This window comes from Aquarana catesbeiana, linkage group LG02 (assembly GCF_042186555.1).
Source record: "Aquarana catesbeiana isolate 2022-GZ linkage group LG02, ASM4218655v1, whole genome shotgun sequence".
NCBI classification, from domain to species: Eukaryota; Metazoa; Chordata; class Amphibia; order Anura; family Ranidae; genus Aquarana; species Aquarana catesbeiana.
The window spans coordinates 805,042,609-805,067,944 of NC_133325.1; the positions used below are offsets into that span (position 1 = coordinate 805,042,609).

General features: G+C 44.7%; 1 protein-coding gene and 1 long non-coding RNA gene across 2 annotated transcripts in view; both read right to left on the reverse strand.

Annotated features, from left to right (window-relative positions):
- Positions 1 to 18,516, reverse strand: part of LOC141129488 (uncharacterized) — a 54,715-nt gene extending 36,199 nt beyond the window's left edge. Inside the window, exon 1 of the long non-coding RNA XR_012241834.1 lies at positions 18,227 to 18,516. This is a non-coding gene — a long non-coding RNA (uncharacterized lncRNA). The remainder of the gene's footprint in view (positions 1 to 18,226) is intronic.
- The window catches only part of LOC141129487 (V-set domain-containing T-cell activation inhibitor 1-like), a 360,174-nt gene extending 335,921 nt beyond the window's left edge, over positions 1 to 24,253 (reverse strand). The window contains exon 1 of the mRNA XM_073617543.1: positions 24,209 to 24,253. The gene's annotated coding sequence lies outside the window, so the exon portion shown is untranslated. The remainder of the gene's footprint in view (positions 1 to 24,208) is intronic.
- Positions 24,254 to 25,336: the final 1,083 nt, after the last annotated feature.

The following is a 25,336-nucleotide window of genomic DNA, read 5'->3' on the forward strand; positions in this document are numbered from 1 at the left end:
CCGCCCTGTGGGCGGGACTGTAAGCGGCGCCTAGAAAACCCGAAGACTCTCGGCTATGCTCCGATCACACACAATTGGGGGGGGGATCGGCCTATAACACGCACCCACGATTTTCCCCTGATTTTCAGGGGAAAAAAGTGCGTGTTATATGCCGATAAATACGGTATTTGTTTAGCAAAAAATAAAAAACACAGGAGGTGATCAAATACCACCAAAGGAAAGCTCTATTTGTGGGAACAAAATGATAAAAATTCTATTTGGGTACAGTGTTGTATGACCGCGTAATTGTCATTCAAACTGCGACAGCGCTGAAAGCTGATAATTGGTCTGGGCAGGAAGGTGTCTAAGTGCCCCCGGTATTGAAGTGGTTAATAAAAGGTTAATTCTCTGTGAAACAACTGTATTAGTCCAGACAAGTGATTTATGATCGATTCGTTATGACCAGTCTCCTGAAATTGTGAACTGCCCCCCGGGGGAAACTGAAGATGACACCCTAATGATCCCATCTGATCACCCTAATATATATACACAGTTTTTTTCTTTGAAATCTCTACTCTCTAATTTATAGTAGTACTCTCTAATTTATAGTAGCCAGCATATACTACAACTGTGTGTGCTCAATATATCAGTGTGTCTTTGTTAATATACATTGAAATCAATTTGGATATATTGATAGAATACAATTTAAGCCCTCACTATTACATATTTTAAAATACATATATAAAAAATTCCCTCATTAGAACCCACAACTTCACTAATATAAGCTTGCTATTCTAACCACTATGCTGTCTCTGTTAGGATTTGCTTTTATGTTTAATATGTGATTAATTGTTTGTGAAACAGCTCTATTAGTCCAGACAAGTATTTGTTATGATCAATCTGTTATGACCATAGATACACATTGTCCTGCTGCCTTATAGCCATTCTCAATCCCCTCATGTAGGGGCAACAGTGCAATGTTTCCTACAAGTTGGGGTGCAGAGCTGTGCTGGCCATTGTGTTCTGTTATCTATGGAAGCTGTGTCCCCCCCCCCACCTCACACACAATACATGTTTTCAGCATGGCTCTTTATGTTGGAGCAGATGACAGAGAAGAAGGATAATACAGCAGAGGAACCAGAGAACCCAGCACTGCCTGCTTCCCTATACTGTGTGCTGTAACTAAGATAGATTTACATATCCATATACAGAGCAGAAGACATGTATGTCTGCAGAATGATGGTCTGTGGGTGTTACTACATTATTGCTCATTGGTTCTAAAATCTTCCTAATAGAGACTACTATATTTAGAAACTCAGAATTCTAACTTTGAATCTCAGAATTCTGACTTTAAAACTCAGAATTCTGTAGAAAATTATTTTTTTTAAACTTACAATTCTGAATTTCAATCTCAGAATTCTGTTTTTTTTTATGATGGCCCCAGGACTCTTCCATAAATATTCATCTTCCGACTTTGGACCCAATAATTTAGTCATAACTTTGTCAGAAGTGACATTTAAACTTTTTTTTTTGTAAGAGTTATGGACATTGGCTGGGTCTAGTTGGGGGACAGAAAGGATTCAATAAGGGAAATATATTTAAAAAAAAAACTTTGTTAGATTGTAATTAGCTGCAGTGACTCTACTACACGGGAAACCTTCACCGAGTCCCATACGGGATGTGCAACCAGCTGGAAGGCCTGTAGGACATTCATTGTACATTTTATAGGATTAACTGGTTAAAATTAGGTTATGCTGTTATCATTGTTATTCCCTTTCTATGGCAAGCATGCAGCCAGTGAAGCCTGTCTTGCATGCTTATTCCAGATCACTGACTAGCACAGGAGTCCAGAATCAGGGTGACAGTCCCATGTTAACATATACAGACTATCCTGCATGTGCTGTCCCGAGGTTGCAGTGAGGTGCACTGTGCACGGGCGGCAGTGGGAAGCAGTTTAGAGCCAGAAGAATAAAGTGAAGAAGTTTGGGAAGGTGAACAGAAGAAGACCCAAGTAAAGGTGTGACCAATTAATGGGTTTCTTCATGTGATCCCCCAAGAGGGTACAATATTTACTTGCTGTACTAATGGAGATATAACTGTCTGGGGATCAATTCACCCCCCCGGGCTTCCCCCCAAAACTGATCAGTTATGTGCACAATGTGACCCCATTACTAAAGGAGTTCAGTATTTTCAGTTGAATTTTGCGCTGCAAGAAAATTTTCCCTTATCCTAACCACTTCAGCTCCGAAAATTTTACCCCCTTCATGGCCAGGCCATTTTCTGCGATACGGCACTGTGTTATTTTAACTGACAATTGCGCGGTCGTGCGATGTTGTACCCAAATAAAATTGATGTCCTTTTTTTTCGCACAAATAGAACTTCTTTTGGTGGTATTTGATCACCTCTGCGGTTTTTATTTTTTGCGCTATAAACAAAAAAAGAGCAACATTTAAAAAAAATATATATATATATTTTTTTTACTTTCTGCTATAAAACATCCAATAAAAAATTTAAAAAAATCCCAATAAGCGTTTATTGATTGGTTTGCACAAATGTTATTGCATCTACAAACTATGGGATAGATTTATGGAATTTAAATTTTTTAATTGTTTTTACTAGTAATGGCAGCGATTAGCGTCTTATGGCAGGACTGCGACATTGCGGCGGACAAATCTGACTCTAAGTGACACTTTTTGGGGACCAGTGAAACCAATACAGTGATCAGTGCTAAAAAAAATGCACTGTCACTGTATAAATGACACTGGCAGGGAAGGGGTTAACATCAGGGGCGATCAAGGGGTTAAATGTGTTCCCTGGGAGTGTTTTCTAACTGTGGGGGGAGGGGACTGACAGGAAGTACACAGAGATCGCTGTTCCTGATCACTTGGAACAGAAGATCTCTGTGTACTTCCCTGACAGGACGGAGATCCTCCTTGTTTACATAGACAGATCTGGCTCTCTGTGGAGCGATTGTGGGTGGCCGGCGGACATCACCATACCCGCAGATTGTCTCCCCTCCCGTGCAGCGGGTGCGCGCACACCCACAGTATTTATTGCACAAATAATGTACAGGTACGTTGTTTCGCCCAATACAGCCGCCCTGCCACAGTATATATTAAGTGGTTAAGGAATAAAGGGGTACGGACTTCCATCATTCAATCATATACAAGCAAAAATATATTTTTTCCCTTGCAAATTCTTTGCAAAGTAAATATATTCACTTTGTTTCACCCAATTTAATAAGATAAAAACAAATTCATTTTGGAAGTGAACATGATCTACTCCTTTGGTCAATCCAATGTAGAAGGAATGTTCTTTCATTATGGGCAGCAGTAAAATACTGCATTATGACCACTAGATGGAGCTGAGGAGCATCGAAAATAGATACTTATTTATAACAAGAGATACAATCTAACAATTCTAGAGAAAGCTCCAGGAAATTAGCAAATAAAGGAAACCACTGAAGACTTCCAGGTAACCCCTGTGTGTGTATTTGGTTTGTATTTTCACCTTTTTTTTTTTTTTTTGCCTGAACCGTCGAGGAGGTGTCCTGCATCCCAAACCTGCACAGTTGGTTGGGCCAGTCTCTCACTTTACTAATTGAATTTCCCATTTGCGAGGCTATTCACCCTTAACTTACAGCAGAATTAAATGCATTGTTGTTTTTCATTTTGGATAGAGTAAGGGTGGGTTATAACCTCTGTCAGGCTTTGAGGAGATTTCTCTTCACTTCCTTTTCCATAACCAAAACAAAAAGTGAGAAAATCCCTGTAAAGTGAGGGAATCCCTGGATGTCACCAGAACTAGTGTCCCCATTGGAGAATTTCTATTCCTGTTCTGGTGACAACCCAAAATTTGGGATTTTCATTCACTTTTGGTGATAACAGTAAACAGGACAAATAGAGAAGGAGAATCTCCCTAACAGAGGAACAGACAGTATTAAAAACCTGACAGGGGTTCCAATCCCTCTCCACTCCATCCAAAACTAAAAAAAAGTTTTGTTTTTAGTTATACTTTAGGAACATTTAACCATAAGAGTTAAATCACATCTTCACTAGGGATGGGCCGAACACCCCTCTGTTCAGTTTGCAGCAGAACTCCCAAACAGGGAAAAGTTCTAATTAGAACGGCGAACTCCATTGAAGTCTATGGGAGCCGAACAGGAAAAATCAAATGTGCCCATTGTGAAGGATTATATGCAAGGTATTGGCCATAAAAGGGGTATGGGGGCCCGGGTACTGCCCTGGGGGTCATGTATTAATAAAAATATAGTTTTTACAGGAGCAGTGATTTTAATGATGCTTAACCACCTAAGGACAGAGCCTCTTCCTGAGATTTGGGTGTTTACAAGTTAAAAACTGTTTTTTTGCTAGAAAATTACTTAGAACCCCCAAACATTATACATTTTTTTCCTAACACCCTAGAGAATAAAATGGCGGTCGTTGCAATACTTTCTGTAACACTGTATTTGCACAGCAGTCTTACAAGCGCATTTTTTTTTGGAAAAAGAAAACACTTTTTTGAATTAAAAAATAAGACAGTAAAGTTAGCCCAATTTTTTAATATATTTTTATTTATCATGTCACGCTCCAAAATTGCACCCGCTCGTGGAATGGCGACACACTTTTACCCTTAAAGATCTCCATAGGCAACATTTAAAAAATTCTACAGGTTGCTTGATTTGAGTTACAGAGGAGGTCTAGGGCTAGAATTATTGCTCTCGCTCTACCGACTGTGGTGACACCTCACATGTGTGGTTTGAACACCATTTTCGTATGTGGGCGCTACTCACGTATGCGTTCGCTTCTGCACACGAGCTCGGCAGGACGGGGCTCGTTTACATTTTTTTCTCTTTCTTAATTATTTTACGTTTTATTTTTTATTTTTACACTGTTCTTTTAAAAATAAGAAAATGTGTCACTTTTATTCCTATTACAAGGAATGCAAACAGCTCCGGTAAGCAGCGGAGGCACCGGAGAACAGCAGGAGGGGGGCCCTGCGGCGAGACCACTATTATCGGAAACCGGACCACCCTCTGAAGAAGAGGATACCGGGGTTATGGCAGCTAGCTTCTGCCATAACAACAATATTCCTCTTCACAGTACGGACGTATATCGGCGTGCGGCAGTCCAGAAGTGGTTAAATAAAACAATAAAAACAAGAAAAATTATTTTAAATATAGTGCCTGGGGGGGGTCCCTTTAGTCTACCTGTAAAGTGGCGCATCTGTACCATGTATAGAACCTGCTGCAGTAAAACTATATATATTTTTTAAAAATTTTGGCATGGGGTTCCCCTTAAAACAAGGATGCGGTAAGCAGGGGTTTAGAAAGAAAAAAAAATGAGGGGGGAGGGTAAAAGGTCCTCTTTAAAGAACATTCAACTAGTAGAGAAAATTGTCTAACACTATAGGTTGAGAACATTCAACCAGAGGAGGAAATAATATGGGGAAGTCCTCTGCTTAGGGGGCTTCCTGGTCTCATCCATTGACAGCGTAATGAGTCATCTACTGCAGAGAATGAACTGATACAATGTTGCAGAGAGTGAACTGATATACAGAGTGGATACAATGTTGCAGAGAGTGAATTGATATACATAATGGATACAATGTTGCAGAGAGTGAATTGATATACATAATGGATACAATGTTGCAGAGAATGAATTGATATACATAATGGATACGATGTTGCAGAGAGTGAATTGATATACATAATGGATACAATGTTGCAGAGAATGAATTGATATACAGAATGGATACAATGTTGCAGAGAGTGAATTGATATACATAATGGATACAATGTTGCAGAGAGTGAACTGATATACAGAATGGATACAATGTTGCAGAGAGTGAATTGATATACAGAATGGATACAATGTTGCAGAGAGTGAAATGATATACAGAATGGATACAATGTTGCAGAAAGTGAACTGATATACAGAGTGGATACAATGTTGCAGAGAGTGAATTGATATACATAATGGATACAATGTTGCAGAGAGTGAAATGATATACAGAATGGATACAATGTTGCAGAAAGTGAACTGATATACAGAATGGATACAATGTTGCAGAGAGTGAATTGATATACATAATGGATACAATGTTGCAGAGAGTGAATTGATATACAGAATGGATACAATGTTGCAGAAAGTGAACTGATATACAGAATGGATATGATGTTGCAGAGAGTGAACTAATATACAGAATGGATACAATGTTGCAGAGAGTGAACTGATATACAGAATGGATACGATGTTGCAGAGAGTGAACTAATATACAGAGTGGATACAATGTTGCAGAGAGTAAACTGATATACAGAATGGATACAATGTTGCAGAGAGTGAATTGATATACAGAATGGATACAATGTTGCAGAGAGTGAACTGATATACAGAATGGATACAATGTTGCAGAGACAGAACTCCATAGATTCCCTCAGGTGATCTTTGAAGGTTTTGGTTCAATAAACTTTCAAACCACGGAGTCCTGTCTTCACAGCATTGTATCATTTTGTATATCAGTTCACTCTCTGCAGTAGCTCATTCATTTCACTTGGGGAGATTTCCCTTCACTTTCTGACCCATAGCCACTGGTGACCTGTCTATTAGGGGTGCAGAGGTGCCGCCCCCCCCCCCCCCCCCATCCATGCATCTGCCCCCCTAATGTACATGCAGGGTGCCGAATGCATGGATTCCAATGGCGGATTTTTTTTTTAAAGCGCATGATTAGAGCCTGGGGCTCTAATAGGCTTCAAAAAAGGGTGGGCTTGGGGCACAGAGCACTGTCCAGTCAGCAAGCTTGGGGGAGAGAGAGAGAGGACACTGCTATATTTTTTAGTTACTTGTGCACGGTACCATTAGCCTGGCTGTGAGGCAGGGCTGTGCAAATCTCAGCACTGGATGGTGACTCTTGGTGCTTTCCATCATGGGATACGATGGCACTCAACTCCTTTATCTTGCCTTAAAAGAATCTGATCACAATAGGGAATGGTTCCTGCTAAATGTACTGCCCATTTCATCGCTAAGTTCCCTACAAGTAAACGGTGAATGCTATTTTCATTTTACGGATGCGAGGAAAACAAATTCTGCCTACAAGCAGACGATCAAATAACAGCTGTGAAAGTGAAGTTGTGCAGAGGGACTATACAGAGCCTTTTGGAAAATGCTGCCACAAACTTAATGGCTAAAGGAGAGGTAAGCACCTATGCAAGGTGAACTCTCTGTAATTTCATTATAATCATAGCGTTATTACAAGGACTAGATTGGATACTGCTCTGTCTATCCTCATTCAAGAAGTCTCAGCTGCTACACCCCGCCTGTCATGTCAATGAATTGATTGATGCGAAGGAATGTTACTTGCTAATTGAGAGACTTTTTCCATGTGTGATTCTGCTACATTGTCTGTGATTTATTGCAATCTGCACTCTGAGCATCAAATCTGTTTCTTTGTTGCAGTGGAAAGGAAGCGATTGGAACCATTTATCCCCATAAGACCTGTTCTCTAGTAGACCATGCAGTTCCCCAATATTGCAGGGTGATTCATTTCTTCAGCTGCAAGCTCGAGTACGGCCCGCAATAGAAGGGTCTTTACTGCGGGTCTGTCATTTCATTCAGTTCTATAAGGCTCGATTCACACCTATGCATGTTGCTTTTGAGCGTTTTTGGAGGTTTTTTTTTCATGCTTGCCACGTTTTTGAGCCGCGTTTTTGCCGCGTTTTTGCCGCGATTTGCGTTTTTTTTTTTTTTTTTTTTACATTTTTTTTTACAGTCTTCAAAAAAATTAAAAAAAAAAAAAAAAAAAACAACCGGCAAAAACGCATCAAAAACGCACCAAAAACGCATCAAAAACGCTGCAAAAAAGGTGCACTTGCGTTTTTGATGCTTGTCCATTGAAAACCATTACATGCAAAACGCTGCATTTTGCATGAAAAAAAGTCCCCGACCCTTTCCAAAAACGCAAAGAAACAAAAAAGCATTGATGTGAACATGTTCCATAGGAACCCATGTTAAAAAATTCCCGTGCATTTCTGCAAAATGCAAAATGCATCAAAAAAACGCGCTAGTGTGAATGGGGCCTAACTTAGTTGATGAAGATATGGAGTGATACAATTTCAATCAGGATACCAGCTCCATGTATTAGTAGTCGGCTTATAGACAGTAAGGAACCACTGGCCATGGATGACATGCCCGTTAACTATTAATTGTCAGACTACACCACTGGACAGCCATGGGATATCCTGCATGAACATTTTTTCAACACACAGTGTTCATTCATTATCCCCTTTCCTGTGGATGGGGTAGTCGGACTGTGGAGCTTACAATGGGGGTTATTGGAGCATAGTGCAGAGGCATAACTAGAACCTTCAGGGCCCCGGTGCAAGAAACCATGATGGGCCCCCCTTCCACCCGAACTCCGGCTCAGAGGCGGCTCTAGACTTTGTGAGGCCTTAGGCAAAACTTAGACATGAAGCCCCACTGTATTATGCACTGTATTAGGGGAGTGGACAGTACAGGGGGTAGGTAAGTGGGCATAAAAAAAAAAGATATATTTTCCTCAAGCAGAGCTGCACAGGGAAGCTGCTCTCACAGATCCTACCTATTCTGGTAGGCTGTCACAAAGAGAGAAAAAAAAGGGGGATGGGTGGAGGAAAGAAAGAAAGAAAGAAAGAAAGAAAGAAAGAAAGAAAGAAAGAAAGAAAGAAAGAAAGAAAGAAAGAAAGAAAGAAAGAAAGAAAGAAAGAAAGAAAGAAAGAAAGAAAGAAAGAAAGAAAGAAAGAAAGAAAGAAAGAAAGAAAGAAAGAAAGAAAGAAAGAAAGAAAGAAAGAAAGAAAGAAAGAAAGAAAGAAAGAAAGAAAGAAAGAAAGAAAGAAAGAAAGAAAGAAAGAAAGAAAGAAAGAAAGAAAGAAAGAAAAAGATGGGGGTGGAGAAAGAAAGATGGAAGGAAAGAGAGGGGGATGGGGAAAGAATGAAGGAAAGAGAAAGAAAGAGACAAAAAGAATGGAAAGAAAGAGAGGGGGATGGAGGAAGAAGGGAAGGAAGAGCATCCCCTACATCAGTGTACTCACTGGGAGGCAGGAAGGACTGGATGGAAGGATGAATGGATGGATGGATGGATGGATGAGACTCCCGTTGTCCTTTTCTCTTTGCTGGGCTTCAGCTTGAATCTTCCCTGCCGAGGAGAGTGGGCGGGGCAGACACAGGAGGAGAGGGCGGGAGGAGGAGGAGCAGAAGCTCTCTCTCCTCTTCTGTCTGGCTGTGCGGGCAGCAGGGGGAGGGGAGATCTGTCAGAGCTCTACTGAGCGGCTCTCCCTGTCTGTGATCCGGAGATGTAGGTGAGCTCCGATCACACGTCTCACTTGCCGCCTGTTATCTCTCCCTGTAGCAGGGCGAGGGGACTCAGGATGGAGATCTCTGCTGCTGGAAGGGGCGGCTCTCTAATTAGGTAAACTAGCCAGCTGTGCGAGGCCCCTATGACTGCGAGGCCTGAGGCCACCGCCTATTTCGCCTAATTAGAGAGCCGCCTCTGCCCCGGCTTCCAATTTTGGGAGGGTGTCCATGAACATCCTCCCAAAACCGTGCTTCCCGCATGACCCCTGGGACGTGCATCCAGCGCAATCACATCGGCCCTTTAACATGTGATCAGCTGATCACATGTAAACAGACTGGTTATCCACAGCCCTTTCCTCACACGCTGTGTTTGTGTGAGGAAAGGACTGCCATTAACTGTCAAGAATGTCAGTAAATTGTTTACACTGATAATCAGTGCCCCAATCATCAGTACCCATCAGTGCCGCCTATCAGTGCCCATCACTTCCACCTACAAGTGTTACCTATCAGTGCTCATTAATGCTGCCTATTAGTGCCCATCAATTCTGCCTATCAGCACCACCTATCAGTGCTCATTAATGCCACCTAACAGCGTCCATCAGTGCCATCTATCAGTACTCTTCAATTCTGTCCATCAAAGCCCATCAATACTGCCTGAGTTCTGCCTATCAGTGTTCCTCAGTGCCCATCAGTACCACCTATCAGTGCCCATCAATGCCACCTATCAGTGCTGCCTATCAGTGCTCATCAATGTGGCCTATCAGTGCCCATCAGTGCCTCCTATAAGTGCCCATCAGTGCTGTCCATCAGTGCTCATCAGTGCCGTCTATCAGTGCTCATCAGTGCCGTCTATCAGTGCTCATCAGTGCCGTCTATCAGTGCTCATCAGTGCCCATCAGTGCCTTCTATCAATGCTCATCAGTGCCCATCAGTGCCTTCTATCAGTGCTCATCAGTGCCCATCAGTGCCTTCTATCAGTGTCATCTATCAGTGCTCATCAGTGCCTTCTATCAGTGCTCATCAGTGCCGTCTATCAGTGCTCATCAGTGCCGTCTATCAGTGCCCATCAGTGCCGTCTATCAGTGCCCATCAGTGCCTTCTATCAGTGCCTTCTATTAGTGCTCATCAGTGCCCATCAGTGCCTTCTATTAGTGCTCATCAGTGCTCATCAGTGCCTTCTATCAGTGCTCATCAGTGCCTTCTATCAGTGCTCATCAGTGCCGTCTATCAGTGCTCATCAGTGCCCATCAGTGCCCATCAGTGCCTTCTATTAGTGCTCATCAGTGCCTTCTATTAGTGCTCATCAGTGCCTTCTATCAGTGCCCATCAGTGCCTTCTATCAGTGCTCATCTGTGCCTTCTATCAGTGCCCATCAGTGCCTTCTATCAGTGCCCATCAGTGCCCATCAGTGCCTTCTATCAGTGCTCATCAGTGCCCATCAGTGCTCATCAGTGCCCATCAGTGCCTTCTATCAGTGCTCATCAGTGCCTTCTATCAGTGCTCATCAGTGCCCATCAGTGCCCATCAGTGCCTTCTATTAGTGCTCATCAGTGCCCATCAGTGCTCATCAGTGCCCATCAGTGCCTTCTATCAGTGCTCATCAGTGCCTTCTATCAGTGCTCATCAGTGCCCATCAGTGCCTTCTATTAGTGCTCATCAGTGCCCATCAGTGCTCATCAGTGCCCATCAGTGCCTTCTATCAGTGCTCATCAGTGCCTTCTATCAGTGCTCATCAGTGCCCATCAGTGCCCATCAGTGCCTTCTATTAGTGCTCATCAGTGCCTTCTATTAGTGCTCATCAGTGCCTTCTATTAGTGCTCATCAGTGCCTTCTATTAGTGCTCATCAGTGCCTTCTATTAGTGCTCATCAGTCCCTGCTATTAATTTCTATCAGTGCTGTCTGCCTTCTCAGGACAGCACAGCTCTGAGCAGAGATCGTGTGTCATAGATTAATAGCACAGAGAGACACCGGCGGCGGCATTAATGTTCTATTTGTCGGTCCTCTCTGGCAGGGGATGAGAGAGGACACACAGCTGATCTCACTGCTTCCCCTTCTCCCCCCTCCCCTCCCCTGTGTGCTCCGTGGGCAGTCTAGTGTGAAGCTAAAGAGCTCACATTTCCCACGGAGCACACAGGAGGGGGGAGGGGGGAGAAGGGGAAGCAGTGAGATCAGCTGTGTGTCCTCTCATCCGTGCCAGTGATGCCCGACAAATAGAATATTAATGCCGCCGGAGACTCTCTGTGCTATTAATCTATGACACACCATCTCCTCTCAGAGTCGTGTGTGAAAATCAACCCCGCTGGGCCCCCCTACAGTGGCGGAATGCCGGGCCCAGTCGCAACTGCGACTGTTGCGACCCTGGTAATTCCGCCACTGGCATAGTGGTTTATTATTGATTTTTATGTCCTTTTTGTGTTTCAGTTATATTTGTCTTTTGATACTGTAAGAGCGTGGTATACTAGAGGGGAGGCGCTAATTGCACTGCCTCTGGTGAACCTTACGCCTTTTATTTTTGTTTCATCAATAAAGTCTTATACAATTTGTGCAAATAGACTGTAGTTGACCCTCCTATTTTCTGCCATTCTGGAGACATTCCTCTGTCCCAAACCATTTTTTTTAGAAATACCTCGACCTGTTGTTTAAAGAAATGGTGTAATTACTTCCCTCTAGGGATGAGCCGAACACCCCCCGGTTCGGTTCGCACAAGAACCTGCGAACGGACCGAAAGTTCGCACGAACGTTAGAACCCCATTGACGTCTATGGGACTCGAACGTTCGAAATCAAAAGTGCTCATTTTAAAGGCTAATTTGCATGGTATTGTCCTAAAAAGGGTTTGGGGACCCGGGTCCTACCCCAGGGGACATGTATCAATGCAAAAAAAAGTTTTAAAAAGGGCCGTTTTTTCGGGAGCAGTGATTTTAATGATGCTTAAAGTAAAAAAAAAAAGAAGTGAAATATTCCTTTAAATATCGTACCTGGGGGGTGTCTATAGTATGCCTGTAAAGTGACGCGTGTTTCCCATGTTTAGAACAGTCCCTGCACCAAATGTCATTTTTAAAGGAAAAAATCTCATTTAAAACTGCTTGCGGGTTTAATGTAATGTCGGGTCCTGGCAATATGGATGAAAATCAGTGAGACAAACGGCATGGGTACCCCCCAGTCCATTACCAGGCCCTATATACTCTGAACAGCAGTATACAGGTGGTGCAAACAAGACAGGGACTGTAGGTTTGTTGTTAAGTAGAAACTGTTTGTCATTTTGAATGGGTACATTTTTAACGTGTTTAGCTCCAGCCAAAAAATCTTTTTTAAGCTTTTTGGAAAACATAGGGAATGGTTATCACCCCTGTGACATTTGTTTTGCTGTCTTTCCTTCTCTTCAGAAGATTTCACCTCACTTTTTGTCCCAATGACAAATGTTTTTTGAAAATTTGGGGTTTTTTTGTGGAACAAGGATTGGAAAGCATCAGTGGAAAGGAGAAATGTTTTTCCCATATTAACTCTTACAGGAGAGAATTTCCCTTCCTAGGGGTAGATTTCATCTCACTTCCTGTTGCAAGTAGGAGTCGTTTGTAAGTTAGATGTTTGAAAGTAGGGGCCTGCCCTATATACTCAGCAGAAATTTGGGCCTTAGGTCCACAACACTGTAAGCCTTCACAGGGCCCTGCTGTGAAATATTAGATCAAGAATTTTAATTACATGCCCCTGTTGAACAAGGGCAGAAAAATTGGGCCTTTGGTGGTGGTGGTGGTGGTGCCACAACACTGTAAGTCCTCACTCGCTCTTGGTGGGTGCAGAAATGGGCCCTGCTGTGAAATATTAGATCAAGATTTGTAATTACATGCCCCTGTTGAACAGGGGCTGAAAAATTAGGCCTTAGGCACTGGTGCTGGTGCCACAACACTGCAACCCCTCACAGATACTCTAGTTGTAACGCAGAAACGAGCCCTGCTGCAAAGTATTGCATCAAAAATTGTAATTACACGCCCCTGTTAAACAGGGGCTGAAAAATTGTGCACTGGTGGTGGTGCCCAGAACCAAAAATGTTCTTACAAGCTATCAGCGTGATCATTGAGGAGGAAGAGGATAATTACTCAGGGATAGTCACTCAGCATCAGCATAGGCAGTCTTTGAAGGGATCTGAGATATCAAAAAAAATTATTCGGTTACATCAGCATCAGGTGCTTGGTAGCTGGTGGTGATCCAAGACTGATTCATTTTTATGAAGGTCAGTCGATCGACAGAGTCGGTGGACAGACGCACCCTGTGATCGGTTACAAAGCCTCCAGCAGCACTGAATGTGCGTTCCGAAAGAACGCTGGATGCAGGACAGGCCAGTAGCTCAATTGCATACTGTGCAAGCTCTGGCCAGTGATCCGTCCTCAAGACCCAGTAACCCAGTGGGATTTTCGGTTAGACGGCCACCTTCTCCACCGCTCCTTCTTTGACTGACAGAAGCCTCAGCAACACGTTGTCCAGAAACAGGAGTTTGTAACCTCCCAGTCTCTGGGAACGCATTGCACAGATGCATGTCACAGATTAGGCGGTTCTTGGGCAGGTTAAACTCCTTTTGGAGGTCCGCCAGCCGAGCACTGGCATTATATGACCAGCGGAAATGCACACAGACTTTCCTGGCCTGCCTCAGGACATCCTGTAAGCCCGGGTACCTGCCCAAGAACCGCTGCACCACCAAGTTAAGGACGTGGGCCAAACAGGGCACATGGGTCATTTGTCCCTGTCAGAGGTCAGAGAGGAGGTTGCTGCCATTGTCGCAAACCACCATTCCTGTCTTAAGTTGGCGTGGCGTCAACCACCTCTGAACCTGCCCCTGCAGAGCTGACAGAACCTCTGCCCCAGTGTGGCTCCTGTCCCCCAAGCACACCAGCTCAAGCACCGCATGGCATCTTTTGGCCTGCGTACTTGCGTAGCCCCTTGAACGGCTACGGAGCACCGCTGGTTCCGAGGACAAAGCACAGGAAGAGGACATGGAGGAAGAAGAAGAGGAGGAGGTGGAGGAGAGAGGTGTGTCACAATCATTAGCATTTTGGAGGCGTGGTGGCGAAACAACCTCCAACACTACTGCACCTTGTCCTTCATCCTTCCCAGCTGCCAGCAGAGTCACCCAATGCGCCGTGAAACTTAGGTAACGTCCCTGTCCATGCCTGCTGGACCATGAGTCAGCGGTAATATGCACCTTACCGCTGACCGCCCTGTCCAGCGAGGCATGGACATTGCCTTCCACATGCCGGTAGAGAGCCGGAATCGCCTTCCGTGAGAAAAAGTGGCTTTGGGTACCTGCCACTGAGGAACCGCACATTCCACAAACTCACGGAAGGGGGCAGAGTCTACCAACTGAAAAGGCAGCAGTTGAAGTGCTAGCAATTTTGCCAAGCTAGCATTCAACCGCTGGGCATGTGGATGGCTGGGAGCGAACTTCTTTCGGCGGTGCAGCAGCTGGGGCAGGGAAATTTGCCTGGTACAATCTGACGTCGGTGTACGGAAAGCAGATTGCCCACAAGTACTTGGCTGTGACACACCTAATTCTACACCTTCATTCATAGTGGGGTTGGAGATCTCAGCTGATGAGGAGCAAGGAGACGTCCTCTTTGTTCTTTGGTGTGGGTCTTTTAGATACGCTTGCCAACGAACTGCATGGCAGGTCAACATATGTCTGGTCAAGCATGTGGTACCCAAGCGGGAGATGTTTTGGCCACGCGAGATACGCTTGAGACATATGTTGCAAATAGCAGCGGTGCGATCTGATGCACTCGTTTTAAAAAAGGCCCACACCAAAGAACTTTTTGAATAACGTGCAGCGACTGCAGCGCCCTGCACATGTGGAGCTTTGGGGTGTGATGCAGTCAATGTGCTGCCCTTAGGCTGGCCCCTGGAGGGCATCCTGCCTCGTTGGTGATGTGCCGCCTCTTCCTCTCTCCTATCAGGCACCCACGTTGAGTCAATGACCTCATCACCCCCTCCCTCCTCATCACTGGAGCAAACCTGGCAGTATGCTGCAGCAGGGGGAGCATGACTGCCAGATTACTGTCCTTCTTGGGCACCCCCTCTGTCCGTGCTCATGTTACTGCCTTCATCGAGCTCAGTATCATCATCAGAGCCTTCCAAACGCTGGGCATCCTCCTGGAGCATGTACCCAACACTGTGGTCAAACAGTTCGAGGGACTCCTCAGGAGGACATGGTGGGGCTAGGGAAGGAGTCACTGATGACATTGAGCCGAGGGAAGAGGCCGCTGCTTCGCCAGACAAAGTATCCTGGGCATGGGTGAGAGAGGGTGAGGAGGATGAGGACGGCTTGGTCATCCACTCGACCAAGTCTTTCGCATGTTGCGGCTCAACACGGCCAGCTGCCGAAAAAAAGCCCAAGCGTGTCCCACGGCCACGTGCTGATGAGGATGCACCGTCTCCACGACCAGCACTAGACACAGAGCCTGCTTGCCCTCTCTTAATGGCTTGTGACTGTCTGCCTCTCCTTCTTGGCCTTCCAGACATACTAATGGCCTGTAGCTGCACTAAGCTGGGATAGATATATATATATGTACTGATACTGCAGCTAGCAAAATCAACTGCCTGCCTGTAGTATGAGAACACCACCAACCTTCTACAGGTAGCTTTAGCTGAACACTGTGCAGAGCTCGCAAAAAAATAACTTGTAGGTTTAGCTGAACACTGTGAGCAGGACGCACCGCACTAACTTGTAGGTTTAGCTGAACACTGTGAGGTGGACGCACCACACTAACTTGTAGGTTTAGCTGAACACTGTGAGCAGGACGCACTGCACTAACTTGTAGGTTTAGCTGAACACTGTGAGCAGGACGCACCGCACTAACTTGTAGGTTTAGCTGAACACTGTGAGCAGGACGCACTGCACTAACTGTAAATAGTCTAGCTGCCTGACTGTGGTACTAATAGGATGAAAAGAACACCAGCAATTTTCTTCAGGTAGCTGTAAATACTGTAACAAGACAAGCCTGCCTGTCAGTAAGAAGATAACAGGAACGGATCTAGCTGAACACTGAGCAGGACGCACCGCACTAACTTGTAGCTTTAGATGAACACTGTGCAGAGGTCTCACTACACTAACTTGTAGTTTTAGCTGAACACTGTGAGCAGGACGCACCGCACTAACTTGTAGTTTTAGCTGAACACTGTGAGCAGGACGCACTGCACTAACTGTAAATAGTCTAGCTGCCTGACTGTGGTACTAATAGGATCAAAAGAACACCAGCAATTTTCTTCAGGTAGCTGTAAATACTGTAACAAGACAAGCCTGCCAGTAAGAAGATAACAGGAACGGATCTAGCTAAACTGAATACAGTATATATATATATATATATATATATATATATATGCAACACCTGGGAGGCATATATATACACAATACACTGTAAGTGCAGCTAACTGACTGACTGTCCTGCCTAATCTATCTAACTCAAATCAAATGACACTGTCTCTCTCTCTGTCTATCTCTTTCAACGCCGGAACACACACTACACAGGGCCGCCGTGCAGGCGGCCTTATATAGTGTGGGGCGTGTACTAAATCCCCTGAGCCATAATTGGCCAAAGCCTCCTTGGCTTTGGCCAATTATGGCTCTCTGTTCAGACGGCGCTGTGATTGGCCAAGCATGCGGGTCATAGTGCATGCTTGGCCAATCATCAGCCAGCAATGCACTGTGATGCCGCAGTGAATTATGGGCCGTGACGCGCCACACGAATTTGGCGCGAACGGCCCATATCGTTTGCAATTCAGCGAACGGGCGAACAGACGATGTTCGAGTCGAACGTGGGTTCGACTCGAACATGAAGCTCATCCCTACTTCCCTCATATGAGGCAGATATCCTGAGGAACACTCCTAAATTAGGTAAATTAGGTGGTCGCCTAAGGCCTCTCATTTAAATCTTTCTTTCTTTCTCTTTCTTTCTTTCCCCGTCCCTCTATCCCTCTTTCTTCCTTCCTCTCTTTCTCCCTCCATCTATTTCTCTCTCCCTCCCTCCATCACTATAAAGACCAGGATCCCACAGTTTCACTCCAGTTCTGCTCTGCTCATCTTCTACCTCCCCTGCCCCATTTTTTCATGGGCTGAAATGGAACATCTTATGAATACTTCTGCTTGTGTGGTTGGGCTGTTTTCTGTGCCAATCCCTGCTGACCCTCCTGTCTTATTCATCCCATGTGATTGGCACAGTACACATCCCACCCACACAAGCAGCAGCAGTAATAAGATGCTCCCCTCTGGGTTCACAAGTGGGGCTCCAAGGCTGTTTCCCACTTCTTGGAACACCACCATCCAATGGGTGCTCAAAACAAATTCCTCAGTGAACAATTCCTGGGAAAATGTTCAACAAATCAGGGGGACATCCATGGGCACACCATGGGCTCTGGCATATGCTTGTTTACATCTGGGGCTTTGGGAGAAATAACTTGTGTACCTCTCACCACTGTACTATGCCCACACTGCTACCGGGACATGCTACATTGATGAGGTGCTGATGGCTTGGATGGGGACAGTTGAGGAAACTGAGGAGTTCATGATGGAATTCAATGGCAATGATAGGAACATCTGCCTTACTTATAACTTACATCATTCTAAGATCTAGTTCCTCGATCTGTCCATTTCAATCGACCAGGGATGCCTTAGTATGTGTACCTTTAAAAAGTAAACGGCATGTAACATCCTCTTGAATGCCACAAGTCATCACACGGAATCCCTTATCCGAGGAACAGGGGCAGACTGAAAACTCATGGGGCTCCTAAGCAATAAGAGATTTAGGGGGCCCCCTGTGTCCCCACTCATACTCAAGCCACACACCAACACAAATGGAAATAACCAGAACCAATCGTTTGTGGCTCTCACTGCAGCAGCTGGAGCAGGAGATGTTGGCTTACTTTCCAGACACTCACTGTGTGATCAGGACATCGCTAGTGCCGGCTGCTCCAGGGGAATTAAATCCTGTGCTGTGAAGGGTCAGGCGCCCAGAGTAGCGAACTCCTTGGGTGGTGAATAACTGGAAACTCCAGCTCGGTTCAGCTCAGTTCAGCAAGATACCGGGGAATGGGGCTTTCTGACCCCGGGCCCTCGGGCACTGCCGAGGAATACCAGAATTCAATTCCTTAGAATAAGATGGAATTGCTCAGATTTTGACCAATTTAAGAAGGAATTGTCCTCTCTCTATAAACGCTAGTCATGTGCAATTTGTTTCCTTACGAATTTGTTTTCGGATGAATTTCTGCATATTCCTTCATTTGGAAGTATCCGAATGAACAAAAGACTCTTTTGACGAATGCAGACGAAAACAACATTTTCAGAAAGAACGAAAATCCAAAAGAACCAAAATCTGAAATAACGAAAAACAATTCAACCTACAAGTTTAACAAATCGATTACATTTGGATAATTTTTGTTTTTCATATTTTTTATTATAATTAAATTATTAACTATTATTATAGTTTTTATTATTTATTATAATAAACTATTCAACTCTTATAATAAACTATTTTACTATGGAGGTTGAGGTGCATTACAGGACTGGTCTCCTTGTGGACCTGAGACACCTAAGACTTTTTGCTAGGAAAACTTTATGGGACTGAAATAGATATAAGTGGGAGGTGCTTCCGCCCTGCACTGGACACAGTGAGATCCCTGTAGGGGTTCCGGAGCGAGCAAGGCAACAAAGTCCTCCTAACTTGGACAGCATACTATGCTCCGGCTAGCCGTTTCACCTGTTTGCAGAGGCGGCTCTCTAATTAGGCAAATTAGGTGGTTGCCTTAGGCCTCGCCCTCACAGGGGCCTCACGGCCGCCTAATTCGCCTGATGTGTGTGTTTGGGAGAGTGGGAGGGAATGTCCCCGGTCAGTGTCCCCAAGCTGACGGGGTGAGCGGGCCGGACTGGTAAAGCGTCTTTTTGTATACAGCGCTGCCTGCTGTGAGTTGTAGGGGTGGAGGCCGGGCTGCCGGGCCACTGCTGAACCTGTCAGGAGGTAGGGGCAGACTTGGCTGGGGAGTAGGGAGGCCTCTGATGCCTCGTAAAAAAGGCCGCTTGCTCCGCACTGCTGCAGACAGGCGTGACATCCGCCGGTGCCGCTGCCCTGCGTTTTATCTGAGTGGTGCACATAGCGAGTATGCCATGTGCACCAGCACACAAAGTCCAAAGCAGACACTTTTGTGAGGCGGAGTGATCTCCGCCCGACAGGAGCTTTCTAGTTCCGCCCGGTGTGATGTCATTCACAGGCTGGGAGGCGGGATGAAAAAGGCATAGGAGAGTGAATGCTGCTGCCAAGACCTGCGAGGAGCCAGTGAAGACCCGTGCAACAGTGCAAGTGAATTTGCAGAGGCTAAAAACCCAAGGCACTATTGTGTCAGTATCCTAGTTGTGTGAACTGCCTGAAATTATTAAATAATGATATTTGAAGCGCTTCACAATGTGCATGAAAATGAATATATAAGAATAAATATAAATAGTCAAATAAATCCAGCGGTGAGTAAAAATTCCTAAAAAATCCAACAATCAAAATAGTGTAAAATTATAAAAAAATAGTGACACCAAATGTGTAAAAAATTCACATAAAAAATCCACATAAAAATAAATATATAGGGATGTATTCAGAAGGTTCAATTATACAGGTGTAGAATCCCGATTGGTATAGAGCTTTTGATCACTAGCAAAGCTGTTTAAAAACACTTGCTTAATTAAGGTGCTCATTGATCTTAATCCTTAATCCTTGAGATCCTTGAAAAAGTCACGTGACTGGGATGTAACGCGTGGGAGGAGCCAAGGACGCTCTGTGCAGATCAGCAGTTTCACACAGTGTACTGCACTGAATCTGCTCCTGTCTAAGGCGGCTGACTGCTATAGTAAAACCTGCATATGCCTTATCATTATAAGGCACACGTGAGTGGATTGAAGTTTGCCTGTGTACCTTGGTATCCTAACTATTGCACAATGATTGTTTTTTTCTCTTATCTGCCTGTTTATGATTCTCACATTGGTTGTGAATAGAAGCAAAAAACACATTGGTACTATAAAGATCAATGAGCACCTTAATTAAGCAAGTGTTTTTAAACAGCTTTGCTAGTGATCAAAAGCTCTATACCAATCAGGATTCTACACCTGTATAATTGAACCTTCTGAATACATCCCTATATATTTATTTTTATGTGGATTTTTTATGTGAATTTTTTACACATTTGGTGTCACTAATTTTTTATAATTTTACACTATTTTGATTGTTGGATTTTTTAGGAATTTTTACTCACCGCTGGATTTATTTGACTATTTATATTTATTCTTATATATTCATTTTCATGCACATTGTGAAGCGCTTCAAATATCATTATTTATTCTTTTTAAGTGACTCTGAAAACACTCTCTTTTGATAGCAGCCTCACTTGGTTTTATGTGTAATTATCAGCTATTTAGCATCACAGCGCTTTGTGTTTTATATATATTTGTGCCTGAAATTATTAACTCTTTGGGGGTCGTTCATTTGTAATGCTATTAATAATATGCAGCATGGAGGGGGTTAATGTACTGCCACTGGCCACTGATGCATTAGTGAAGAGTGGCAATTAATTAACCCCTCTGTGCTGCATTAGTGGCACCAGTGTCAGGGTTTAATAACCCCTGTATGCTGCAGCATGAAGGGGTTAATAAACCCTGACACTGGTGCCACTAATGCAGCACAGAGGGGTTAATTAATTGCCACTCTTCACTAATGCATCAGTGGCAGTACATTAACCCCCTCCATGCTGCATATTACTAATAGCATTACAAATGAACGACCCCCCCCCAAAGAGTTAATAATTTCAGGCAGTTCACACAACTAGGATACTGACACAATAGTGCCTTGGGTAAGGTTTTTAGCCTCTGCAAACTCACTTACACTGTTGCACGGGTCTTCACTGGCTCCTCGCAGGTCTTGGCAGCAGCATTCACTCTCCTATGCCTTTTTCATCCCGCCCCCCGGCCTGTGAATGACATCACACCGAGCGGAACTAGAAAGCTCCTTCACTAATGCATCAGTGGCCAGTGGTGTATTTTATTTTTGTGCTACACTAGGCAAACTATAATTGAGCACCCACCTCCATCTAAATTTGTCCCACCCCAGGCGCAGTATACTGTTATTGTCTCGGGGTCTGATGGGGAAGCCACGGCCATTCACAGTGAACAGCTGTGGTTTCCTCATCAGACCCCGAGACATGAGGGCAGAGGAGGGGGGTGGCAGGACAGAGGATGTGACAGCACTGGTGGGCACTAATATGCGGCAATGGTTGGCACTGATAAGGAGACAGTGATGAAGCTACACTGATATGCGGCACTAAGGGCCACTGGTTGGCACTGATAGACTGCACTGATGGGCACTGGTTGGCACTGATAGACGGCACTGATGGCCACTGGTTGGCACTGACAAGCAGACAGTGATGAAGCTACACTGATATGCGGCACTGATGGGCACTGGTTGGCACTGATAGATGGCACCGATGGGCACTGGTTGGCACTGATAAGGAGGCAGTGATGAAGCTGCACTGATATGCGGCACTGATGGGCACTGCTTGGCACTGATAGACAGCACTGATGGCCACTGGTTGGCACTGACAGACGGCACTGATGGGCACTGATAAGGAGACAGTGATCAAGCTACACTGATATGCGGCACTGATGGGCACTGATAGACGGCACTGATAAGGAGGCAGTGATGAAGCTGCACTGATATGCGGCACTGTTTGGCACTAATACACAGCACTGATCATCAGGACATGGACGATCAGTGTCCTGGTTATCGGTGTAGATGTCCCCCTTTACACTAGCCATTTACTGGCTCTCTCCTCTTTTTACGCCATGACAGCATGAGGAAAGGAATGTCGATAACCGGCAAGTTTACATCGTGATCAGCGATGATTGAACTCAGCTGATCAGGTACTAAAAGCTGCTGTGATTGGCTCTTAACCCCAATTTTTGATCAGCTGTTCTGAAGGACACAGTGATCAGAGAGCGCTGGGTGTACGTCACACCTGGATGACCACACTGTAGCCATCATTCGGTTTTAGTGCGGTCCCCTGGGGGGTGGCACCACTCCAGGCAAATGCCTTGCTGGCCTCACAGCAGATACTCCCCTCCATGCTGCCTATTACAAATAGCATTGTAAATTAACCACTTGCCACCCGCCCTATTACCATATGACGGCGGCAAAGTGGTTTGATATTCCTGACCGGATGTCATATGACATGATCAGGAATACCGAGCCACTGGGGGCACGCATTGCGGCGATCGTTGTTTCGAGGTGTCCGTCTGACACACCGCAACACCGATCTAGGTAAAGAGTCTCTGACGTAGACTCTTTACCACGTGATCAGCCGTGTCCAATCACGGCTGATAAAGATGTAAATAGAAAGAGCCGGTGATCGGCTTTTCCTCACTCGAGTCTGACAGACGCGAGTAGAGGAGAGCCGATCGGCTGCTCTCCTGACAGGGGGGGTCTGTGTTGATTGTTTATCAGCACAGCCCCCCCTCGGATCCCGCCCAGGACCACCAGGGAAGCCGCCCAGGACCACCAGGGAAGCCGCCCAGGACCACCAGGGAAGCCATCCACACTTGACCACCAGGTATCCCCCTAGACCCCCAGGGAAATGCCATTATGTGCCCAGGCAGCTGCCAATCAGTGCCCACTCCAATGCCTACCACTGCCAATACCACCAGGGATGCCCATCAGTGCCTCATATCAGTGCCCAGCAGTGCCGCCCAGCAGTGCCGCCTTTCAGTGCCCATCAGTGTCGCCTATCAGTGCCAACCAGTGCCACCCATAAGTGCCCATAAGTGCCGCATATCAGTGCCACATATCAGTGCCCGCTCATTGGTGCCACCTCATCGGTGCCGCCTTATCAGTGCCCATCAGTGAAAGAGAAAACGTACTTATTTACAAATTTTTTTAACAGAAACAAAAGCAACACTTTTATTTTAAAAAAAATTTTCGGTCTTTTTTTATTTGTTTAGCAAAAAATAAAAACCACAGAGGTGATCAAATATCACCAAAAGAAAGCTCTATTTGTGGGAACAAAATGATAAAAATTTAGTTTGGGTACAGTGTAGCATGACCGCGCAATTGTCATTCAAACTGCGACAGCACTGAAAGCTGAAAATTGGTCTGGGCAGAAAGGTGTCTAAGTGCCCCCGGTATTGAAGTGGTTAAATAACCTCCACTCCCCTCCCCCTCCAAACAGTTAAAATGGTTATAAAGCTGGCCATACACTATACAATTTTCTTATTTAATTTTCATTCGATTTATCTTGAACTATGTAGTGCAAGGGCCTGCCTGACTGCATACAAACTGCAAGTGTTTAGATTTGACCTCCTATTATATATATATATATATAGTAAATCTAAAGGAAAGTTGTACAAGAACATTGTATAATGTATGGCCAGCCTGAAAGCTGTAGATGTTTTACTTTCATGCATTTTATGCAAAAAAATGCCCAACTGCTCCTAAACATCCGTTTACCAGCAGCCGTGTACATGAAGCCTATGTCTGTAACAAGAGATACAATGTAACACGTTTAGAGAACACTAGAGGGAATTAACAAATACATGCAGATTCAGTGAATGCTTTTTTTTCATTTTTTCTTTTTAAAAATAGATCCCTATTTTTGTATTTAGTTTTCCTTTTTCAACTCCTGACATCTTTGCAAGAAGCATCAAGGTGTTGCTGTATCCTGCCTCCATAATTTAGGTGGTGTTTTTATATTATAAACTTTGGGTAATATGAAAGAAGACGAAGCTACAAGAGAACGTGGTAAAAACACAATGCAAGATGCAGGAAAAAAAACACAAGAAAGAGAAATATAAAGAATGTAACATAAAATGAGATGAGTTGATGAGTTGGAGATACTCACTGTGCCTGCTGATCTCTCTGCATCTTCCAGTGATGTGAAATCTCTGTTACTGTTCTGAGTATTTATGGCTGCAGTTTAGTTTCATTTTCCTGACTTGTTTCTGAGAAATCACATGATCACTGTCTACATTCCCATTCTGCTGACACTCCCCCAGAGATCAGGTGACCTGGGTTCACAATAAAGTGTTGGAGTCTCTGGTGGTCTTTCACACTTTATTTGCTCATTGTATATATATATATATATTTTTGCACATTTTCCGGTTTGACTGCTTTTGTTTCAGCTAATGAGAATCTGCATTCTAGGAGAAGGGGACAGTTGATTGAGGTTATGCTAGTGACGTCTATTGGGGATGAAAACATCGGATCCTACCCCCCAAAAAATCTCCTGTTTAACCCTTTCACTACCTTGGATGTTAAGTACTACAACCAATGGAGGACAGCCGTGTACAGGTGTGTGTGTGTGTGTGGGGGGGGGGCTGATATATATATATACAGGTGTGTGTAGGGGGCTGATATATATACAGGTGTGTGTGTGGGGGGGCTGAAATATATACAGGTGTGTGTGGGGGGGGGGGCTGATATATATACAGGTGTGTGTGTGGGGGGGCTGATATATATATACAGGGAGGTGTGTGTGTGTGGGGGGGCTGATGTATATACAGGTGTGTGTGTGGGGGGCTGATATATATACAGGTGTGTGTGTGGGGGGGCTGATATATATACAGGTGTGTGTGTGGGGGGGCTGATATATATACAGGGAGGTGTGTGTGTGTGTGGGGGGGCTGATGTATATACAGGTGTGTGTGTGGGGGGCTGATATATATACAGGTGTGTGTGGGGGGGCTGATATATATACAGGTGTGTGTGGGGGGCTGATATATATATACAGGTGTGTGGGGGGGGCTGATATATATACAGGTGTGTGTGTGGGGGGCTGATGTATATACAGGTGTGTGTGTGGGGGGCTGATGTATATACAGGTGTGTGTGTGGGGGGCTGATATATATACAGGTGTGTGTGGGGGGGCTGATATATATACAGGTGTGTGTGGGGGGCTGATATATATATACAGGTGTGTGGGGGGGGCTGATATATATACAGGTGTGTGTGGGGGGCTGATATATATACA